The sequence below is a fragment of the Lineus longissimus genome, chromosome 12 (assembly GCF_910592395.1).
Source record: "Lineus longissimus chromosome 12, tnLinLong1.2, whole genome shotgun sequence".
NCBI lineage: Eukaryota > Metazoa > Nemertea > Pilidiophora > Heteronemertea > Lineidae > Lineus > Lineus longissimus.
In genome coordinates this window covers 1,833,789-1,848,404 of record NC_088319.1, presented here as the reverse complement: position 1 = coordinate 1,848,404, position 14,616 = coordinate 1,833,789, and positions in this window count along the sequence as shown.

Genomic DNA, 14,616 nt, shown 5'->3' with positions numbered 1-14,616 from the left:
AACCACTTCTTAGATGTTTCTTGGTTGTCATTGGGATGACGTAATGCCATGTATTCCGCCATACATCATGACGTCATTAGAAATTTGGGTCCGTAGTACATGCCTCATGTCACTTAGGATTGAAATATTGGTTCATTGTTGTGAAGTTAAAACTTCATCTCCTTTGCGGAGCAGGAGGAGGTGCTTTGCGGCAGACGTCATCAGCCCTTGGTGGTCAAATAGAAAAGTCAGAATTTGAGGACAGATAGCCTGACAACTCGGCAAGAAAAATCTCAAGCTGAGTACTGCACGTAGGGTGTAAGGTGTTAGAAATGAGTATACCAAGGGATGGGGTCAGTGAAGGCCTATAAATCTTCACTACATATGGGGGAGGGGGATAGCTATTGGCAGCATGGTCATGTCAGCTGCTCATTACATTGGATGACTTGACTCGAATATGCTATGGGCGTGCAAGGTATAAGTGGTTTTAACAGCTCATGTTTTATTTGAACCCAGCTAGTAATTTTGTGCTAGGTTTCAGGGGTTTGGTCTTCGAAAACGAACAAATTCAAATTCACTATTGCAATGAAACTGTATGTCAATACCTGCAGCCTTTATCAAACCAAGGGATTATGAGTTTTCCCCGCAGATGAGCTATTATTTTATTGCTCATCACAGCGATAATTGTCAGGTCAGAGTGACATAATTCGCACAGTGCTTTATAGAGCCTGTGTGTATTCTAATTTGTCGGTATGATTCTGCATGATGTCTGTTTGATGATTGTTAATGCCATTGGTGTACAATGTATTTACTAGTGGCACAGGAAATAAGAAATAAACAGTGCCGCTGAACAGTAACCAGACGTACAGAAAGATAAAAAATTTACCTGTCAAAGATATTTATTACAGTGTACACAACATCACAGTCGAAATTTTGTCTTCAATTCAATGCGTACTTTCATAACTGAAAAAGCCCAATTTTTGCCTGCATATTATTTCAGGGGATTTTGAGATTAAACTCGATTTGTGAGAAAAAAATGGCAAATATTTATTTTTTATTCGAAAAATAGAAAACCAAAGTAGGAACAGTGTGAATTTTTTGGAACATTTTGAAGTTTACAGTATTGATGTACACTCACATGAATGACTAAAAAAGAGAAAGTACATGTACTTGGTATCAGGAAAAAGATATTCAGGTTACTGTTTTGATTCAGAAGGTCTGTGCAGGTCGATGGGGGTAGATCGCTGTGGTTTTGCCATAAAGTAGTCTATGTTAATTTTGAAGAGTTGATATGAGTTGAAATAAATCTGCCAGGAAGGAACTTTGCCCTTTGTATAATTGGTCAAACCAATTTTGTTAATTGGATAGCGGATGAGGATGAAGTTTTATCTTTGTCAGTGGAAGGAAAAAATGAAAGTAAACCTCACATGACTATATTACAAGAGGTCCGTGTATTGTGAATTAACCGTGTCAGCACACTTGATTCCATCCGGATTTCTTCGTTTCTCTGTTTCTCTGTTTATTAATACCCCTTGTCTCGGACAATATTAGGCCATTTCCCTGGATGCATACTTACTTCCTCAATTGGGAAACATGCCTTAGGAGAAGTCGTGTTGTAGAGGATGACATGATTCTTGTCGACAGTGAAAAATTTCCAATTATGGTATCTAGGTCATTCTACAGACGATATATTGATACTTATTCTTATAACTCGAAAAAGACTAGTGTTTTTATGCAAATTTCATTTTTATTTGTGTCGACATGTGACTTTTGGTGCTAGTCAGTGGGTGTATCAAAAAAAAGTATTTTCAACTTTGGGGAAAAAGGTTTGTAGGTGAGCCCGCTATCCAAGTTACTAAATTTGTGTTGCCTTATATTAGATATATGAAATGTACAAACAATTGTAGAAGTGGTTTGTACATATAGTGGAGTTATGAGAGTCACTGCTTGAACAGCACTAATGATGAATGCAAAGTTCTTGTGAAGAGGGAACTACAAATATGTACAGTAGCACCTCTCTATTAAGGACACCCTCGGGACTGACAAGTGCAGTCCTTAATAGAGAGGTGTCCTGATTAAAGTCAAACAGAATGGAAACACAAAATTTGGGACCAAAACTAGTGTCCTTAATAGAGAGGGTGTCCTTAATAGAGAGGTTCCACTGTACATCCAAATATGTGTTCAAAATGTTGGTAGAATGATTGTGCTCATTTTGTGATGCACACAACAACTGCCCTCTCACAGGAACTCTGTAAGCTACATAAGTGGCGATCGACATTATTGCACGCTTCTCCTCCTGTCAGAGTTATGAAGTATGGTTTCAAGAGTAAATATATAGATATATATAAATCTCATTTGAAATCAACTGCAGTCAAGAATGCTTTAGTGACAACCTAGTTTGTATCTCGTCAACATTAATGTCTGAGGTGGGGTATAGAGGTCAGTAGTGACACCAGTAGGGCAGCCACTTTGGATGTTGGCCCCTTCTGACATCGCCCAAGAAGTGCGCCACCTATAAAGAATGTCTCCGCTGATGCTGCCACTTTTCGATACCTCCATTTTGGCTCCAATGACGAGGCATGCCGGGCGCATGACATCAATTTGACGTCCTGAATGGCATATATTCCTGTGGTGACGTCATCAGCATGCCATCACTAGAACTGTAGCTGTATATTCATTCAATGTGTGGTCACAATATATTTCATGTACATCATTGATAGCGTTGATTATACTCAAGATTTTAGAAAGTTATTGTTTCTTGAATGTTCTATATTTTGATATGTGTATATTACTCAAGTTTCATATTCTTAAAAATCTCTCAATTTTTGTTCCTGACCGTAGTTAATGTTCAAGTTTTTAGCGATTAAGATCCGAGGGATAGTTCCTTCGAGTTAGGGCGGTATTAGAATTCTAATGATTGATTGATTGATTGATTTTAATCATCAAAGTTGCAGTATATCTCGTGTTCATTATTGGCCCAATTTTTTCACCTAAAACTTGACAGTAAGAAGTGGAGTGCAAACTAGATTTGACCATTGTTATATTTGCATTCAAGATAGTTCAAAAGCTCGTGGTGAAAAGCCAGAAATTTAGAAATATGTATCAACAAAGAAAACGATTTTTGAGACCAAGACGCTATAGGACATCATCTATAGAGGGCAGGTCTGTGTTGCATCAGAAACTGTACACAAACATTACACCAACTGTCAGTGTACACTTTTGGAAGTATCACCTGTAGCACTGCCTATACAGGAACTATGTGACAAATGCCTTTAATAGTGATGGCCAAGAATGATTTGTGGGTAATCATCCAAGAAATTTATGACTCAATGTAGCGTGAAATTACTCTAGTTTCGCACGCCCAACGTCCATTGTGGTAAGCCAGTGTATGTGTACATTTTGGGGGCCCACGACGGGAGTGAGTTTCATTAGGCCTATACTTGATTGACTAGAAGCGTCAGTGACAATATCAGCTTGAAAAGAAGGCCTATAAATTACCCCATTACGGGCCTAGAAATGTGCACTATGTAAAGAGCTGGCTGGACGTTAGAAGTGAACAACTAGAGTAATTTGAAGGAAAAAAAATTCTTTTAGAATTTCTGTGAAATATCTAGCTTTTACCCTTAACTTTGTTAACTAGTTAATAAGTTTGTGATGATAAACTGGACGTTACTCAGCTGTTGCCATGGAAACGGCCTGTATCTCAGAATATGTATTTTTCATACAGAATCTTAGTGAAATGTGATAAGACTTGTAAATATAAATGATTGTTGTAATAAAATGGATGTATTTACATATAAAAGGCACCTTTTTATTATTTCTACCAGTGCAGATTGTCTCATGTTAAATGCTATTGTCCATCTGTCGGTTCCTGCCTTGGGTTTTACAGCTACAAGGTGTTACGAAAAACTTTGTCTACTTTTACATTTTGATACATTTGTTGAGAAATAATTTTCAAAATTTTCTCAATCACTTTTCAAAAATGTTTGTTCTGGATGAATATGAAAGAAGCAAAACAATTGTCACCCTCTCATAAACTACATTCTTAAACACCTGGGTTACAATGTGGTAGTGTTTATATGCACTGGGCCTCTTTGCTGCCGCCTAAAGTGGTGTTACCGCTTGGGTTAGTGCAAAATATGGAAACCATCAAAAAGCAGTTAAAAATCTGATTTCGTCGTTTAGTTATAGGTGTTTTAGAAGAGATATTGATACCTCGCTGTCAGTCTAGGTTGTCTAGCCGAATACCCTGAGGGTGGATCAGCCACTCCAGCCAAAACCTCTAAGAGACATCTTGATTTTGGCCAACATTTTATCCCCACCATAATTGGTCAGCAAACCAAACCTTCCAGTTGGTATCAATTCTTTAAACTCATAGTGACTTTAGCATATCCTCTCACATCCCCCTCTAGCACATTCTTGGGCACGAATACATGACAGAGATGGTGCATCCTCGAGGCAATTTAACTTCATAGTGTGCGTGCCGCTTGTGAAATACTGATCTGTCTACCGCCTTCTCCTAGCACCATGGATTTTTCCTGTCAATCCCAGTCAGTATCTTTCTGTCAGTAGCCATCAAGGCCGTACTTGGTATCCTGACAGACTATGACTCTGCCCACGTTCATACATCTTGACCCTCGATGCATTGACATTGCTAAGCTTTACAGACAATGCGCGTATTTCTTCAATGGTATGGGCAGAGGTAACAATGGTAACACCACTGGAATTTCAGTATGGATGGAGGTAACGGAGGCAGTACCTCTGGAAGTTCAGTATGGGCGGAGGCAATACCTCTTGAAGTTCAGTATGGGCGAAGGCAATACCTCTGGAAGTTCAGTATGGGCGGAGGCAATACCTCTGGAAGTTCAGTATGGGCGGAGGCAATACCTCTGGAAGTTCAGTATGGGCGGAGGCAATACCTCTGGAAGTTCAGTATGGGTAGAGTCAATACCACTGGAAGTTCAGTATGGGCGGAGTCAATACCTCTGGAAGTTCAGTATGAGCGGAGGCAATACCTCTGGAAGTTCAGTATGGGTGGAGGTAACGGAGACAATACCACTGGAAGTTCAGTATGGGCGGAGGCAAAACCACTGGAAGTTCAGTATATCATTTAAAGGGACAACTTAGGCATGAGATATGTTTCGTAGAAAAATGGCTTCCTGCAGGACCGCGACTCTTTGAAAAGCATAACTGCAACTAGAGTTTTGAAATTTGCTTTTAGCAAATTTGAGTCCAGCACCAGGGTGCAGATATTGGGGTTTAGATACTGAGAGGAGAAATAGAGGGTTTTGCAGATATGCGGCAAATGTTTTGCCACGTAACTGTAGTGAGTTAACCTGGAATCGGGAAAAAACCTGAACATTCTCATTCCTGTAATGAAGGTTTGCGATCTCAATTGACATGCAAGAAGGGTTTGCACATGCTTTTATTTGGCTTTCCACATGCCTTTTGGGAATTAGGCTTCCTTGAAGATAGGCCTAGATCAGGTCCACAACCATTGCAAGGAAATTCAAGGTATCTTTTTGCCCTCCTCTTCTAGGACAGACAATGTCTGTTTGGCGACACTTCCGGTCGGGGATTGTAAATTTTCTTCCCAATTCATAATGGGGAGTAGATTTGGCTGTATTTATTATGTTCCAAAAACTGTTCCGCAACGTCTTTCCCCCTTGTCCGTCATTAAAGGCATTCAAGTGTGTTGGTCAACCATGACTATCTTCTTTGTCCCTCCACCATAAGGCCTAGTTTCCCCTTATGACATCACTATTTCGGACACTCAACGCCCCATTTCTGGAAAGGTGTATAGGATTTTTCCAGAAACGATAATTTCTTTTAGTTTTTATTACGGTATCATCAAAATTACAGACAGTTTCATAGCTGAGAAGCATCATACTTTAGTTCAGAATATTTACAATCAATGATATTACAAAGAAAATTCTATATACCCCGGTATAATTGATTTAATTGGGCACTACGTTCGTGTTCGCTCATGAATACTAAAAAAATTATCGCGCAAAGATCCTGGTCACGTGAACGATGGCTCTTCCATTCATTGCCGCTACTTAACTTTGCAACAATTAACTTTGCAAAACAACCAATTCAAACACAAAAAAACAATTTAGCAACACTTTGATATTTTATCATGTAGAGTATGTGACATTTCATGCGTTTATTAGGAAGAAAATACAAAAAGGTAATGTAATTAATGCGGTACCTAAAGGGACATGAGGGAGTGATGAAAAAAGCTACAACAGCGCTGAATGCCACGTGGCTTTGTTTACAATCAGTACGGGCAAGTTTTGAGATCTAAAATGTAGCAAAAGCATCGAAGAGGCTCAGAAATTTTTAATGAATTTACAACTCAGACCTAGATATACCTATGATAGACATGTGAGCGAAGCGAGGAGTCATGGTATTTTGTAGTTAGGCCAATCTCGCGTCCCAATTGAAAAATTGGTGAGAAGAAGAAGAAAAAGAATCTTTCCTACCTAGTGAAATCAGTACGTCCAGCACCCAAGAAGGGTGCTGGACGTAATAAATACTAGAACAGAATGTAACTTAACATTGACGGGTCGTGTCCAAAACATGCAAAAGTTATTATCAGAGATAAACCTGAGGATGTTACAGGTGGTGGCACATAGTGGCGAGTGAGCGCACTATCCTCCTGGCCACCTTAAAATGGACTCGTCTCGTCTTCTGGTTGTGACTTTGTCCTCATAAGACTGATTTGAGATGAATCGATAGTCGAACACCATGGGTTTCTCCCAGCTGCTCTGCCCGATGTGGAGGAGAAAATGATCGAAGCAAACTATGATGATCTTGGTTTGGATGGTTTTACAGTGCTTTCCAAGATCAAATATCAAATTCATGTTAACTGGGACATTTAGCTCCATAAATAATATTGGACGATTTGTAATGATGTGGGAGGAATCCAGATACCTTGGAGGAAATCCACGCTGTCCCCGAGTGTCGCAATCTCTGTTGTTTAAAGATGTGAACCAGCAGGGAGTCTGACCCACGACCTCCGAGGTGACGGGCACTGGTGTAACTCTCAATCATTGGCCTTCAGACAACTCTGCCAGTCTGGACGGCGTGTTGAGAACAGGGAAAGCATTGATATGCTTCATCGCGCATTGAATCAGGCTGTGAAATGAAGCAACGTCTCGTCTCTCTCCCACGCCCACAGGGACTGCCCTGGTTGTTGGCAGACATCCAGATCCTTAACCAGTAAGTACATGTAGATTGAAATTACACTGCTTTTCACGAGGATTCCGAGGGTGACGTCACCTCACGTGATCACATCCCATATTACTGACCGCTATGGCCAATCAGATTCAGTCTACTGACAGCACTAGCACTGAACATATTTGCACGTCCCACTGTCTGGTGCGCTCCTGTACACAAAAACACCAATAGACATGAAATATTGCAATACCTAGTATGAATTCTTCCTGTGTAAAATAAAATTTACAGAGCAGATTAACTTCCACGAATAAAAAAGACTTGGAAGCCCGCCCATTATCATGAAATATTCATGTATTCATGAAGTATGAACTCATTTCTGTCCCATACAACACTAAGTACAGTCAATTTCTCCTTAAATCATCACCGAAACCGCGATATCCGCAGGAATATTTCGTTCTAGTGTCCGAAAATGCATGATCTTACAGCACAGGGGCGCTAACTCGACAAATAGAGGGGATCTATGGGGATCTATGCGAGTTTTAGGCTCTACAGGTCTCGAACCTGTAAAATCTGTAACCACGCCTCCAAATCCCATTATGGCATTTATGGTAATGAAGAGATTGCCCCATATTTGGGAGACTGTTTTTGAAACCATCGCTAATTTTGGAAGATCGGTGCCCGGCTATTTGGTTTAAAAAAAACCCTATTTTTCCCCATCAAAACAGCACTTTCCATTATTCAAATGATAACTTATTGTCTGAAGACTTATTTCATAGCAGAAAAGTACTAATAAATCTGATTTGATGCGAAATATCTAACTTTATTTGATGACTTGATTTTCCCTTGGCCGTGGATCGGGTTTGTTTACAATCTGCAGCGCCATCTTGGAAAAACCGTGACGTCACCGCGGAATCCTTGGTGTGCATTGAAGTGCACGGCAAGATAGTTACATTAAATGCCAATAGGGGTCTCTAGCATCTCGCACCACGTCGAAGCCAGTTACGCTTCACAAAGAATATATTTAGGGCTGAATCTAGCATGACCTACTGTCATTACCGTGTATATTAGTCATATGAAGATGGCCAATTTAACCCCCTGCTCCATGATGATAAACAAATTGCTCTGATGACGACTGACGCAAGGGAAAGGCATTGTATTGCTCGGACGGAATTCACTTTAAAGGGGGACTATAGGCAGGAGCAGAGAAGCTAATTTGGCCATCTTCAGGTGACTAATATACACAATAAGGGCCTTGGGTTATGTCAGATTCAGCACTTAATATATTCCCCGTACAAGAATGAATCATTTCAACGTACTGTGAGATGTGAGAGACCCCAATTGGCGACTTTGTGTAACTTTATCCTCTCTGCCTAGCTGCTGCCTATATTGTCCCTTTAAGGTCCTGCGGTAAGAAAAGAAAAAAGTCGACAAATATATTTATATTGTTTTTATTACATATATATGTTTCATATAAACACAAGAGCTGGTATAAACTTATCAACCATAAATGCGGTTTGTCATACAAAACATACAAATTGATATGAAATCATGGATCATCTCAGATGATTTTGATAAAAGGGTTTTTAAAATGAACCAAAATAAAGAAAATGCCAATTCTCGAGTGGTTTTACCTTAAGTTTAGAAATTTTTGAGAGAAATTTTAGTTTTTCAATTTATTTTTTTGTCGGGTTATTTGATCTAACCCTCTCACCTGCAAGAACTGGTATTCCCCTTTAATCTTATTGAAGACAAAACCCCAAAAAGTTTCGACCAGCTGCTGAAAGGTGCCAGATTTTCATGCCTCTTAAAACCTTTAGCACTCCAAACATGCGTCGATGCCGGCAGCTTTTCCTTCAAACGCCTATGATTTAGTAGTGACATCTGATGTGAACGTGCTGAACCAAAACATCATTCTACTTGAGCCAATGTTCGGAGCCAAACATCTGCTCAGTCATTGAGTTATCCATCACTACAAATTTCATGTTGAAATTGCTCATTTTTTGCTTAGAGTAACCGGACTTAAGTCTTGTTACTCAAAGTTTTTAGGCAATTTTCTGGAGGAACAGATGGAAAAAAAATCAAAACACTAGAGTGCTAACGGGTTAAGGAGAGTTAATATGTCCACACCTTAGTTCGTGTTTCACAATGCAAATCTCATGCCAAAGTTGTCCCTTTAACACCAGTCGCATAATGAAAAAGCATGTTAGTTGTCGGAAAACATCGTTGTCAAATTAAGCCCAGCAGAGTGTCACAGGGTTCACTTTGGTACCTGCACCATACTCCGTCTTTCCCGCACTGATTACTGATGAGAAAACACCTTTTCGAAACCGTTTTCAAGGCAACCATCACCCGGCGAGCCAAACCCGCAAACACACTATATGTCGCCACCTATGGGGACACATGCGCAACCCAGTTTTCCCACCAAATCTGACGCCAAATTGCGTCATCGAAGGGAACGTCTCTCCACGAAGGGCGACGCCACGGGTCAACCCACGGATGACGCAGCGACTTTAGGATAATGCAACGGTATTGACACTGATTGACGCAAGTTCAATCACAACGGTCTAATCCGCGTACGGGACAAGTCAGCCCTCTTTACGTTTCACACAATGGAGATGTCACACTTGGGACATATAAAATAGGCCAAACATCACAATAAAGGCTTGGTGTGACAACCGATAGCAACAGTGCAGAGGTTCCTGGGTATCAATTTCTATTACAAAATATCTCAGAAATAACCATGTGATTTTTACTGCTTTTTGACCACTTCAATATTTTTTCGCTAACCGGAGCACTTATCATGGTTATGGTTACCATAACCGCTGCCACAAAAAGGAGGCACATTGCTTTATACTATTAATTATACTCTGTAAACAATGTTATGCAGCAACCAAGATAATTTTGTGTATAAAACTGAAGCTCTAATCAAGGGGGTAGGTTATAAAACGAAAGTATGAAATATTGGCTTTTCATTATTCTTGGTCACAATCATGTATGTACGGACAATCATTTTAGAACTGTGAACGGGTTTTGCGTGCTCTTCGGTCAGTGGATAATACTGTTATGACTGACGTCTCCGCCTTGTAGGAGAGACGCCGAAAGTCCCTTGTGATGTTACCCGCGGTTGTGGAGACGGGCCCTTTGTTGACATTGTTTGGTTGTCAAGTAGGAATATGGGCAGGGGTGGTTTTGGCGCTAAAATGACACTGGCGCGTCAATAAGGGTCAGGATATTGTTTTGCCGGGTTTTACGCTACCAAATGAAACGGTTTCGGTGTAGCGGTGACCTCATCAGTGATGCTATTTGACTAGAACTGAGTGTAGTAGGACGGTGTGCCTGCTGGGCCCTTTAAGACTCACTTCTGGGTGAGTCCAGTTTCCTCTTTGTGGTGAGAGGGAGCTGTAGTGCGTCTGTGAGACCGGACTAAGAGGGGGTTGTAGCTGTTTGGCTTAATTACAGAAGCGCTGATCAGAGCCTTCATGAACTAAGAACACACCAATTTCCTGTAATCCATCACTCTGTAAATAATAATTATGACCATTTATTAAACTCCAGGGGGACACCCACCCCGAAAGTGAACACTGAGTATGTTATCAATTTGTCCAACATAACTCTTACCGCAGCTCAGACCTCTCTTCTGAGCAAAGGTCTGAATTTTTGCACCACACCAGGCGAACCCGATTTCGAAGAACTTTTCAAGGACTTGGATAAATTCCATGTCAGTCTCAGACGCATGCAGGACATTTTTTATGAAAGTGACGCTGACTCAGACCCGGGGCAAACCCCCACCAGGCCCAACGATCTTGAACGCAAATTAAAATTGCCCTCAAAATGGAACCCCCTGGTCCCCCAGATCTTGAGGCTTTTATCAGGACGAATGAATACCACTTCGATCGCATCCCTCTATACTCACCTGCCTCGCACAACCTCACCGGGGCAGAAAGAGAAGCATTGATCCAACTCAAGGACATGCCTCAGGTCGTTATAAAACCCGCAGACAAAGGATCTGCCGTAGTAATCATGAACAGAAGTGATTACATCAAGGAAGCGGAACGTCAACTGTCAAATCGGACACACTACCGTCCGACCCTCGATAGCATGACCCAAATCCACGCGGACAATATCACATCCTTTCTTAAGGACATGCTGCAAACGGGTGAAATCACTCAAAAAAATGTATGATGATCTCGCCCAAACGGAACCCAAAACTCCGGAGTTCTATTTACAGCCAAAAATAAATAAAGGGACACTGCCACCACCAGGTAGGCCCATTATGTCTGCTGATGATTGCCCCACAGAACGCATCTCCCAATTAGCGGACCATTTTCTACAACCATTGGTTCAGAACACACGTTCATACATCAAGGACACAACCCATTTTCAACAGTCCATGACAGCCCTGGGACAAATCCCACCTGGCATCCTGCTGGTCACTTTAGATGTCACATCCCTCTATACCAACATACCCACATGGGAGGGTAAAAGAGCTGTGGCACGCCATCTAAGAAACAGGGGCGCCCAAATAGGCCCTACTAACCAGTCCATCATCAAACTTTTGGACTTAGTTTTATCACAAAATAACTTCCAGTTCAACAACCAGAACTACATGCAAGTTTCAGACACAGCCATGGGGACCAAAGTGGCACCATCATTCGCAAATCTCTTCATGGCCGATTTTGAAGAGCGGCATGTATAAACTAACCCCACGAATCCACTCTTTTGGGGCAGATTCATTGACGACATCTTCGCGATCGCTCTCTTCCCACAAACCAGAGAGGAGGTTGAACAATTTGTGACGTCACTAAACTCGGCACATCCAACCATCAAATTCACCGCCGAAATCTCAGAGACCAGCGTCACGTTCCTTGACACTCAGATTCACGTCACTACTGACGGTCAGATATACACAGATCTGTACACCAAACCCACCGATGCTCACAACTACCTGTTGTACTCATCAGCCCATATAATGTCATGCAAAAATTGCATACCCTATGGACAATTCCTAAGAATTCGGAGAATATGTTCGAACCGGGAGGACTTCGAGAAACATGCACCCGAGATAGCACAGCATTTCGTCCGCAGAGGCTTCCCCAAGCTATTGATAGAGAAAGCCATGGTAAAAGCACACAGGCAAGATCGCAACGCATTACTTAACCCAATCGCCACCCAAGGGGCCCCTGATGATGAAGAAAAAAACCCATTTTTCTTTGTCACAACCTTCAACCCGGTGTAACATCTGTGGTTGTTCCCCATGTGTCAGTGTTTCCAAACAATAGGCAGCTAGAGAGACCACGACTTTTCAATAGGGGGGATACACAGAAAAACTTGTCAATCTATTTTTGAGCGTTCCCAAACAATGAGGGGAAACACTCACACACGGGAAACACTCACATATATTACACCGGCAATGACTTAACCAGCCGTCAACCTTAGAGAAAACAGGGCCATCCTAGCTAGACACAAAACTACTGTTCACTTGTATGAGACACCAATCATACATGGCTTCAGAAGATCAAAAAACCTCAGAGACAACCTAGTCCGAGCCAGATTAAGCCATCTTCGCGCAGTTACCAACAGCACTACTGCCTCCAAACCTCGGTGGAATTGTCTTTCCCCGAGGACATGCAGATACTGCCCCCGTCTGGACACGTCTGGTCAAATCACCAGCCATACCACAGGCAAATCATACAACACAAAGACAAAAATATGTTGTAAATGTTGTGATTTATTGCATCGAATGCCGTCAATGTCACATACAATACGTCGGCGAAACCAAACGATCTTTACTAGAACGTTTTCAAAATCACTTCTACAGTTTTACCAAAAACATTGCAACGGATGTCATAGGACATCATTTCAACCTCCCAGATCATCATGGCCTCCAGGACTTCTCAATCTATGTCCTAGAATTTATGCACATCGCCCCAGATGGTACAGTCGCCAAGGCCTAAAGACTCTCCAGAGAGTCTTCCTGGATCCATCGTCTGCGCACCATGTCGCCGCTAGGACTTAACATTATGGACAACACGTCCTGGTAACCTCCCTCATACTCCTCTGACGTTTCCATCATTGGTACAGGGAGACAACAGTACGGTGTCCAATTCAATTCTGTCACACTTACCAACAATTAAGCAGCTTGTCCGCACAAAACTCTTCGAGCTTGGCTCCATTCCATCCAATCCAATGCAGCACGTGCAACTCGATCGAAAAATCACCGAACGCCAAGAACAACCAAAGTGATGTGGTTCGTATTTTTGACCAACCACGATAAAAATAGTCGCATGTCGCTCCGAGCTTGACAGGTTGAGATGGACTGGTTGTTCATTTCACTGTTGTCCGCCTTTTGTAAAATCTGACGACATCAATTTCTTCTGTTATTTCCTGGTGTCATTTTAGGCTCATCTTCTGTGCGACATGCGACTCATTTTGTCGTGGTGTGTCACCTTTTCTCTGCTGTGGTAGAGGTGATTAGAATGGCTCCTGAAACGCCCATGAAGCCTCAGTGCGTATGGCTGCGTCATCACTGTTAGCACCAGCTAAAACCCTGAGGGAAGTTCTGTTAGTCATGCCCTGCTTTTCACGTTTAGTTTAAATGCAGATGGTAGGTTTGCTCCGGTAGCTGTGACTATTTCATGATTTGATAGCAGGTGCTGATTCGTGTCTCTTCTTTCGTAAATCAAACCAACCTTCTTCGCTTCAGATAAATGGTCTGCTTATAGTGTAAGTATCAGGTAGGAGGGGCTGCGGTATTGGCACAGGTCTCTGACCATAGCGGTCATTAGGACCCTGGTTTGATGTGAGGGGCTGCAGTATTGGCACAGGTCTCTGACCACAGCGGTCATTAGGACCCTGGTTTGATGTGAGGGGCTGTAGTATTGGCACAGGTCTCTGACCACAGTGGTCATTAGGACCCTGGTTTGATGTGAGGGGCTGTAGTATTGGCACAGGTCTCTGACCACAGCGGTCATTAGGACCCTGGTTTGATGTGAGGGGCAGCGGTATTGGCACAGGTCTCTGACCACAGCGGTCATTAGGACCCTGGTTTGATGCGAGGGGCTGCGGTATTGGCACAGGTCTCTGACCACAGCGGTCATTAGGACCCTGGTTTGATGTGAGGGGCTGCGGTATTGGCACAGGTCTCTGACCACAGCGGTCATTAGGACCCTGGTTTGATGTGATGGGCTGCGGTATTGGCACAGGTCTCTGACCACAGCGGTCATCAGGACCCTGGTTTGATGTGAGGGGCTGCGGTATTGGCACAGGTCTCTGACCACAGCGGTCATTAGGACCCTGGTTTGATGCGAGGTGCCACGGTATTGGCACAGGTCTCTGACCACAGTGGTCATTAGGACCCTGGTTCGATGGGTATAAATGGTTACTGGCGGTAGCCTGTCTGGCAAAGATCCCTGTGTTGCCAGTTGTAGCCAATTTGGGGAGTTGTTGCTGCTCCAC